Here is a 9,354-nt window from a genome sequence, read left to right on the forward strand (position 1 = left end):
ACTGGAAGAGTATTTCCCCTAGTGTAAATTGGATTGCAGAGGTCTGTAATTATTCCTAGCTAACTGCACCAAAGAGGATGCGTAGGGGGAGGCAGAAGGGGATACGGGACTGAAAGATATTGTTCAATGAGACCTGTGTGAGCTGTTTGGCAGAAACCTAGATTCAGCTGTGTCTCTTCTGAAGCTTTTATTGCAGCCTCCAGAGTTATGTGGTTTCTTTCCTGTGACTTCCTGGGTTTTATATCACAAACTCAAATGGTTCTGCTTAGGATAAATGCTACAGAGCAGCACTGTACAACCATATGGCTCTCATCCATTTTGCAGCCTGTTAAATGCAATTTGTTTGGCTTGCTTATTCAATTAAGTCTTACATAATGGTATTATCCAACATTCAAGAAGATAATTTAATTGATAAAGTTATGTTCTTGCTCCCATTATTATGATTTGTTTAATGCACTCAACACATTTAATGTTTTCAACTGACATTTTAAATTAGCTGACACTCAAATTGAGGTGAGCATCTTTTTCAGCAGTGATCGCTCTATTGAAGACAGTGCATGTGAGGGAAACATGCTATGTTTTCATACTCCAGTTGCATATTATTAACAGTAATTTCTAACCCTGGCTTCAACACACAAGGACCTGCACTATTGCAGCTAGTACTATAACATTAAAAGGCTTCCCAAGAGAGGTATCTTAAAAAACATATGCTAGGATAAGCTCAGCTTGGGGGGAGGTTTTAACATGAATGCTTTGAGCACAATCTAGTTGAAAATGTGTAGAAAAATAATGATTTCTCCCAGCCAGTTGTTCAACAATAATAGCAGCCAAATGATTTATCTTGTTTCTGTAACAAGAGCTGGCAAGATGTGAAGGTCCAGTAGTCTATTTTTGTGACTGCACTAGCTGCAAGCCAAACAAGTTTATTTCCAATTTTGTAAAACCTATTTAAAGTGGAATTTTCTTTTCTTTTCCTTCTTCTTCTTTTGAAGGTAAATTGCCACCCTTGGAGTCTTGCAGGACTCCCATGTCTCTTTTAGACTATATTGCTGAAATGAAGAAAGATTTGGGGGGGGGGGAGAATGAGGAACAAATGTTTGTATAGAGCAGTGAATCTCAACCTTGCTCCCAATACCTAGGGCAGTGGTCAACAAAAGAAAACTAAATGGCAAAATATAAAATGAGCAAGCTCAGACATCTTTTGGGAATATCAGGCAGTTCTACCTTCAACTGATATGCCAACTATAATATCCAGTTAAGGCCCAACTATAATTAAAAACCCACTGCATTTGGTCAGCTGTGGGGTGTTGTCTAACCCCACTGATAAGTTTATTGTTGGACGTCTCACATCCAAAAAGATATCTCTGTATGTAAAATCCTATGTGTTCTGTCCAGGTGCTCAGAGCCAGACAACAAGAGGTTGAATACAGCAAAATGTATAAACACAAAGCAAAGCAATGCCATTTTGTGTTGTGGGATATGTTCTGAATTCACTAAATTCTTATGCCATTCCCCTACCATAGAATAAATTTTGATTTTCCCTAAATAGAACTGGCCTGCTAACAGGCAGTGGTGTCACTTCTGGTTCCTCTCTTGATGGCTCACTGAAAAATGGAATAGGACTTTTGAAAAATATTATTATCTGGATACAATGTAATCAGGGTACAAAAAAGCAATGGGTCATTTTTGTCCATGCTGAGTTATTTTTGATATTTTGGGGCTGGGGGGTAGGAAACTCACCATGGGAACTAGCTGAAAAGGGAAGCTTGTGTTTTACTTTCAACTGCAGGGGCCATAATGTTGTAGAATATCTACATTGTATATCAAGTTTTGAGAAGATTCTGCAGCAAAATGTGACTTGGGGAGGGTGTGTCTCAAGCATCCTGTCCTTGGGCATGAGGGTTAAGTCATGACTGCTGTGTATAAATCCTGAGTATTCATTCCCAAGAGGAAAGAATGAGGCTTGGAAAACATGTACACAATCAGCGGCAATAAATAGCAATGCTAATATACAGCTACGAAGATATATTTAGAGCTCTAAGCCACCAAGTTATAGGGAGCCTGCCATTTGTGACCAAAAAGCACTATCAACAATACTCTGTTGACTATAAAAATGGCCTAGTCTAGCCCTGTAGGTTTACTCAGCATTTTACCAAAAATAAAAGTACATCTTTCTTGCTTGGAAAGATTTACAGCCTGACAGCTGCATCCCAGGTAGCGGTGACATACAAAATTACTCACAGAAGTCGTGTCAGCTTCTCTGGCAAGAAATCTACTGTGCAAGAACATTTTATAAATGACTCCATTTGCTACAGAAAGTTCTTTATGAATGCTGACCGGAGGCGGCAGGGAGGGTGTGTGAAAGAGCTGAATATATTTGGAACTGAGCGTTTGTGGCTGAAGTGTCAGGGCTAGACTTCTGCCCTCAAAGAATTCCAAAATAAAATAATTCATGGGCTAGGAGACATCAGAACACTTGTCAAAACAAAGTTTGGCAGAATGTAACACGTTCAGGGAATTGTATGAAGGATGAGTACATCTTCAATACTGTATACAGTTACACTTATAACGTTTCACTGGTGCAAATTATTTCTGTAAAATGGGTGTGGGTTGAAGAGAGAGTGGATGATATGGAGTAGATTGGGAAGGATTTCTGATTCCCTTGTTTTCAAAGGAAACAAGTAAAATAATGTTCACCATTTACGAAGTGATGTTGGAAAAGAATGCTTTGGGAGAAACTGCTGCAGAGTTCTGGATTTCTGGTTAAATTGTTCTAGCCGTGCAGCAGAAGTGCATGGATTCACAGAGGAGAAGAGTTTCAGGTTCACCCCTTTTTCTTGTAAACTGACACTTATAGTCTCAATAACCCACTTTAAGACATTAATAGTAGAAAGAATAAAAGGCTTCATTTACTTACAATGAACAGATAAAAGCAGGCTAAATAGATGGCTGCGTTAAACAACAGGTCTCAGCAGATTCCCTGACTGCCAACAAAGCAGAGAGGTGCAGCTCCCTTTGAATTCGAAGGCAGGAGGAAACTATTAGTTACTGCTGGATAGATTAACAGTCACCCCAGCCCAGAAAAGTCTCTACCAGCCATATATACTACGGAGAGACAGCATGTGAGGCTGTAATATCTCCAACGGAAACTGATGCGTTTGCACCTCCAATTCTGCAGAATTGTGATAGGCTTCAAGATGGCTATATACCAGTGCCCAAACTGAAAAACAATACAAAATCAAACAATACAAAATAGTGGGCCGCAGGCCACGGCACCGGAAGTGGTGGTGGCAGAACCAGAAGTGGCAGTGGAAGGGGGAATCCTGGGCACGGAGGTGCCTTCAGCCCCCACTCTGGATCTGCTGCCAGCGCCACCTGCTCCAGATCCTGGCTCACCACCTGTCCAAGCGCCAGCGCCGCAGCTGCAGCTGCCTCCTGAGATTTTGCTGCTGGGGGCGTATATCGATCCGGAGACCTATGGCTTGTGTGCCCGCAGAAAGGGCTTTGTGCGCCAGCTGTGGCACATGTGCCATAGGTTCGTGCATACATGGGTGGGCAGGTAGCCTGTGCAGGCATACATGCGGGAGAGTGCATGGGGGTGCAGGAGATGTGTCTCCATGGCCTGATACTGCCAAGGCCACGGCCCAGTATAGGGCCGCGGACTGAGGGTTGGGGACCCTGCTCTATACATAAGATTCTTCTTTCTCTTTGAACCAACAGGCTAGAAAGGGTCACTTGAGGTGTGGTGTGGTTTCCTTATGGTGGGTGCAAGGATCACACCAAATGACATAGATTACCTCAAAGTGATCCTGCTTAGGATCATCCAGCACAGAATATTTCTTTCAAGCAATCCAGCAGACAGAGAAGGCTAACTACCAAGTTAGTTACAGAGAACTTTGTTGTTGTTCAGTTGTTAAGTCGTGCCCAACTCTTTGTGACCCCATGGACCAAAGCACGCCTGGTCCTCCTGTCTTCCATTGCCTCCTGGAGTTTGGTCAAATTCATGTTGGTAGCTTTGATGACACTGTCCAACCATCTCGTCCTCTGTCATCCCCTTCTCCTCTTGCCTTCACACTTTTCCACATCAGGGTCTTTTCTAGGGAGTCTTCTCTTCTCTTTTTAAAATTTATTTTATTTTATTTTATACAAAAAAAAAATACGAAAACACATACATAACAAAAAATACACAAAAATTACAAGTAATAGTGCATATTATAAAATTCTAACGTGCACCCCATACCCACGGGACTCTATTTACTATAATAATATTTTTTTTACAGATTACCTCTCCAAAAATGTATTGAGTATTCTTTAGAGGCTTTCCCCCTTCCTTTCACTAACACAAATTCCACAAATTTACCCCAAATATCATAGAAATTGTTAGAACTTATTTCACCTCTTTTTATTTTAAGTTCCATAGTTAATTTATCATTTAATGCAATGTCCCATACTTCACAATACCAGTCTTCTATTTCAATATCATTCTTGTCTTTCCAAAATCTAGCTATTAATATTCTAGCACTTGTCATAAAATTGGTGATTAATTCTTTCGAGTGATGGTCCAAATCTGTTATCAAAAATTGACAATAAAGCAATTTTGGCATTAAAATCAGTATCTTTACCAAATATATTACACATTTCCTTAAAAATCAATTCCCAAAATTTCTTAACCACTTTACATTCCCACCACATATGAAAATACGTACCAATTTCCTCATCACATTTCCAACATGCTTTGGGGTATGTGGGATTTATTATATTTAATTTTACAGGAGTCAAATGCCACCTTAGGCAGATTTTAAATTTTTTTCCTTTATTCTTGTTGACATTAATCTTAAGACTCTCATCCTCCACATTTTTATCCAATCCTCTATTTTAATTTATATTTTTAAATCATTTCCCCAAATTAATTTCAAACCTTCTATCCCCCATTCTTTTTCCTCTTGTTCCAAAATTATATTATATATTTTACTTACTATTCCTTTCAAAATTGTATCTTGCATATCTTCATGTGATGACAGAAATTGTTCGTACTTGGTAAGTTCTCTACATTTACCATTAGTTTTCAACCAATCCTTTGTCCAAGTGTCTAACTGAATAAGATTATACCATGATAGTTTATTAGTTTGAAGTTTAGACCTAATCAACTCCTTCAATCTCATTTCACACATCCAGTCCTTCTATCTTGCAACCCTTTTATTCTTAAATAGTTCTACTAAATCTTTTGAATTTGTAGGAAAACTTTCTGTCTCAGTCACTAATTTTAATGGTGAAGTTGAGGGACAAAACTTCTCTTTATATTTATACCAAATATTTAACAGGTTTCTTTAAAAGGGGTTTTTTATCTGATTTATTGAACTTCTCTTTCCTATATTAAACAAGTATCCTTCAGTTATTGGAGATATTATATACAATAAAGAAAAATTAATTTGGTGGGAGATGGAATCTTCAGAAATAAATGGGAGTCTTCTCTTCTCATGAGATGGCCAAAGTATTGAAGCCTCAGCTTCAGGATCTGTCATTCCAGTAAGCACTCAGGATTGATTTCTTTCAGGATGGATAGGTTTGTTCTCCTTGCAGTCCATAGGACTTTCAAGAGCCTCCTCCAGCATCACAATTGAAAAAGATCAATTCTTCTGCAGTCAGCCTTCTTTATGCTCCAGCTTCCACTTCCATACATTGCTACTGGAAAAACCATAGCTTTGACTATGTGGACCTTTGTTGGCAAGGTGATGTCTCTGCTTTTTAAGACGCTGTCTTGGTTTGTCATCACTTTCCTCCCAAGAAGCAGGCGTCTTTTAATTTTGTGGCTGCTGTCACCATCTGCAGTGATCATGGAGCCAAAGAAAGTAAAATCTGTCACTGCCTCCTTCCCATTTCTGTTTGCCAGGAGGTGATGGGACCAGTGGCCATGATCTTAGTCTTTTTCATGTTGTGCTTCAGACCATTTTTTGCACTCTCCTCTTTCACCCTCATTAAGAGGTTCTTTAATTCCTCCGTACTTTCTGCCACCAGAGTGGTATCATTTGCATATCTGGGGTTGTTGATATTTCTTCTGGCAATCTTAATTCCAGTTTGGGATTCCTCCAGTCCAGTCTTTCGCATGATGTATTCTGCATATACGTTGAATAAGCGGGAGAAGAATATACAGCCTTGTCATGTTCCTTTCCCAATTTTGAACCAATCAGTTGTTCCATATCAAGTTCTAACTGGTGCTTCCTGTCCCACGTGTAGGTTTCTCAGGAGACAGATAAGGTGATGAGGCACTCCCATTTCTTTAAGAACTTGCCATAGTTTGTTGTGGCCCACACAGTCAAAGGCTTTTGTGTAGTCAATAAAGCAGAAATGGATGTTTTTCTGGAACTCTCTGGCTTTCTCCATAATCCAGCACATGTTAGCAATTTAGTCTCTAGTTCCTCTCCCCCTTCAAAATCCAGCTTGTACTTCTGGGAGTTCTCAATCCACATACTACTGAAGCCTACCTTGTAGGATTTTGAGTATAACCTTGCTAGCGTGGGAATTGAGTCCAATTGTAGGGTAGTTGGAGCATTCTTTGGCACTGCCCTTCTTTGGGATTGGAATGTAGACTGAACTTTTCCAATCCTCTGACAACTACTGAGTTTTCTTGCATTTCCTTTTCTTTGGGATGGGTTTTGTTGCTGCTTGCTGTACAATGTTATGAACCTCCATCCAAAGTTCTTCATGCACTCTGTCCATCAAATCTAGTTCCCTAAATCTGTTCTTCACTTCCACTGTGTATTCATAAGGGATTTGGTTTAGATTATACCTGACTAGCCCAGTGGTTTTTCCTACTTTCTTCAGTTTAAGCTTGAATTTTGCTATAAGAAGCTGATGATCAGAGCCACAATCAGCTCCAGGTCTTGTTTTTGCTGACTGTATAGAGCTTCTCCATCTTTGGCTGCAGAGAATATAATCAATCTGATTTTGGTATTGCCCATCTGGTGATTTCCATGTATAGAGTCGCCTCTTGTGTTGTTGGAAAAAAGTGTTTGTGATGACCAGCTTGTTCTCTTGATAAAATTCTATTAGCCTTTGCCCTGCTTCGTTTTGAACTCCAAGGCCAAACTTACTTGTTGTTCCTTTTATCTCTTGACTCCCTGCTTTAGCATTCCAGTCCCCTATAATGAGAAGAACATCTTTCTTTGGTGTCAGTTCTAGAAGGTGTTGTAAGTCTTCATAGAATTGGTCAATTTCAGCGTCTTCAGCATCGGTAGTTGGTGCATAAACTCAGATTACTCTGATGTTCAAAGGTCTGCCTTGGATTCGTATTGAAATCATTCTATCATTTTTGAGATTGTATTTCATTACAGCTCTTCCCACTCTTTTGTTGACATATTTACCAGAGCCTTTGTTCTTGTATTATATTGCCAATTAAATACAATCTTTATTTATTTTATAAATAAATAAATAAATAAATAAATAAATAAATAAATAAATAAATAAATAAATAAATAAATAAATAGTGAAACCTACGATTAGTGGTGCAGTGTGATTAAATTGGCAGCCACTCTTGTATCCCTGTAACAAAGTGATAATAATTACCGTACTATCCCAGTTTACTATAAGAATCAGCTTATCCTGGTAGATACAGTTTCAGAACAGCAAAGCCAGGGATGGTATAAAACATCAGAGAAAAAGCTTGTGTTTGGAGGTTTTCAAAAGGAGTCTGACATGCATACTGAGATGCAGTGTTAATTTCCAGTGTCATGTAATACTCCTGACCTCCTGGTAAATTCTGTGCTGGCACCCTGGGAAATGCTAGTGACCACAGAAAGGGATACCTGAAGGCATTTGTGAATCTTTGACTTCCTACTTCAGGAGTTTTAGCTAGATCATTTGTTGGAGTTGTTCCCAATCTCTAGTGTAGTTCCAGTGTCTCAATGGGCACAACTTGTACATCATTTTGTCAGACATACTACTGAATAATCAAAGAATGTACAGTGGTGCCTCACAAGACATTTGCCTCGCGGGACGAAAAACCCGCAAGACGATTGGTTTTTGCGATCGCTATGGTGCCTCGCACCATAAAAAAATTAAAACTAACTAACTAAATAATAAATTTGAACTGGAACAAATAGATATAAGGAGACCAAACAGATGCACCAGCTGCCTTGGGTTTTAAGCAAGAACACCGCAGGGATTTGAACCCCGTCCTGGAAGCCAGGAGTGCCAACCACCAGTGGCTTTTCCTTTTTTTTCTTTTTTTTGGGGGGGGGGGGGCGGGGGCCATGCAAGCAGGTGAAAAGCAAAGAAAAGAAAGGAAAAGAAAAAGCTTGCAGAGAAGTAGTGAAGTCTGCGCCATAATGCATAAACTGCTTCCTGAATTTAAGAAATTGCTTTTTTACTTTATGCTGGTTAAAAAAACATTTGTATCTTCTGCATGACAATTAAGAACATTTTCTTATCTCTGGGAATTCAGACCTTTGTAGTTACAATCTGTCAGCTGCTCTGCCAAAGAATTAAGGCTCTGCCGGGGTGAACAGCATATTATCAGTCGCTGGGTTTTGCCTGATCTGTGAAAAGCAGTCTCAGGAAACAAGTGGTTCCCAATTATTCCATAAAGGCACACAGAAATAAATTGTCAATAAAATTTTTCTTACCAGATTTGACTTCTGTGGCTGATCATGAAGAGCTGGTATCATCTGTCATGTGCTCTTGAATTCACCTGTTAAAAAACTGGAAAGGAAAGAGACCCACCCGAAAGAATTGCACTGGAAAAAGTCACTAACCAGTCATAGGTGAAGAGGACTTGCTCTTTGAGCTGCTTGAAGGCTTGGTTGGCTTTGATTTCTTGTATCTTAGGATGCATCTGGAAAAGACTAAAGGCTTCAGTGCCCCTTCCACCCCCACCTAACAGGAACAGAAAGAGCTTCTTACCTGGAGCAGATCAACTCAAATGCACTGCATTCAGGCAGGGTTTTCTTCCATGAAGTCTGCAACAAAGGAGGAGGAGCAGGGACAAGGGGGCCCCCTCCCAACCCAAATCATGATTGTTCTTGATTGTATGAACCTAACTGACTGCCCAGGCCTTCAGATGACACACATGGACACATGCCAAGAGGATTATAAGTTTGGGACAGCTTCCCAAGTGGCAGGAGAGCAGCATTGCCAAGCAGAGACTGAAAGATGGACAAGAATGCCCTTGATCCTTACCAATGCCCATAGGCTTGCTTCCTGAAACCAGGATAACACTTTTAGCTCCAGAGCCAGGGATCAGATGTTCCTAATCTTAGAGAATATTCATCAATACTTTTTAAGGTATCAGTGTGCTTCCTCTTATGGGTTTAGTGCCCCTGTTTCAGTGCAGCCGTTCGTGGGTTAAGCCATCTGATC

This window comes from Pogona vitticeps, chromosome 4, assembly GCF_051106095.1.
Source record: "Pogona vitticeps strain Pit_001003342236 chromosome 4, PviZW2.1, whole genome shotgun sequence".
Taxonomy (NCBI): Eukaryota; Metazoa; Chordata; class Lepidosauria; order Squamata; family Agamidae; genus Pogona; species Pogona vitticeps.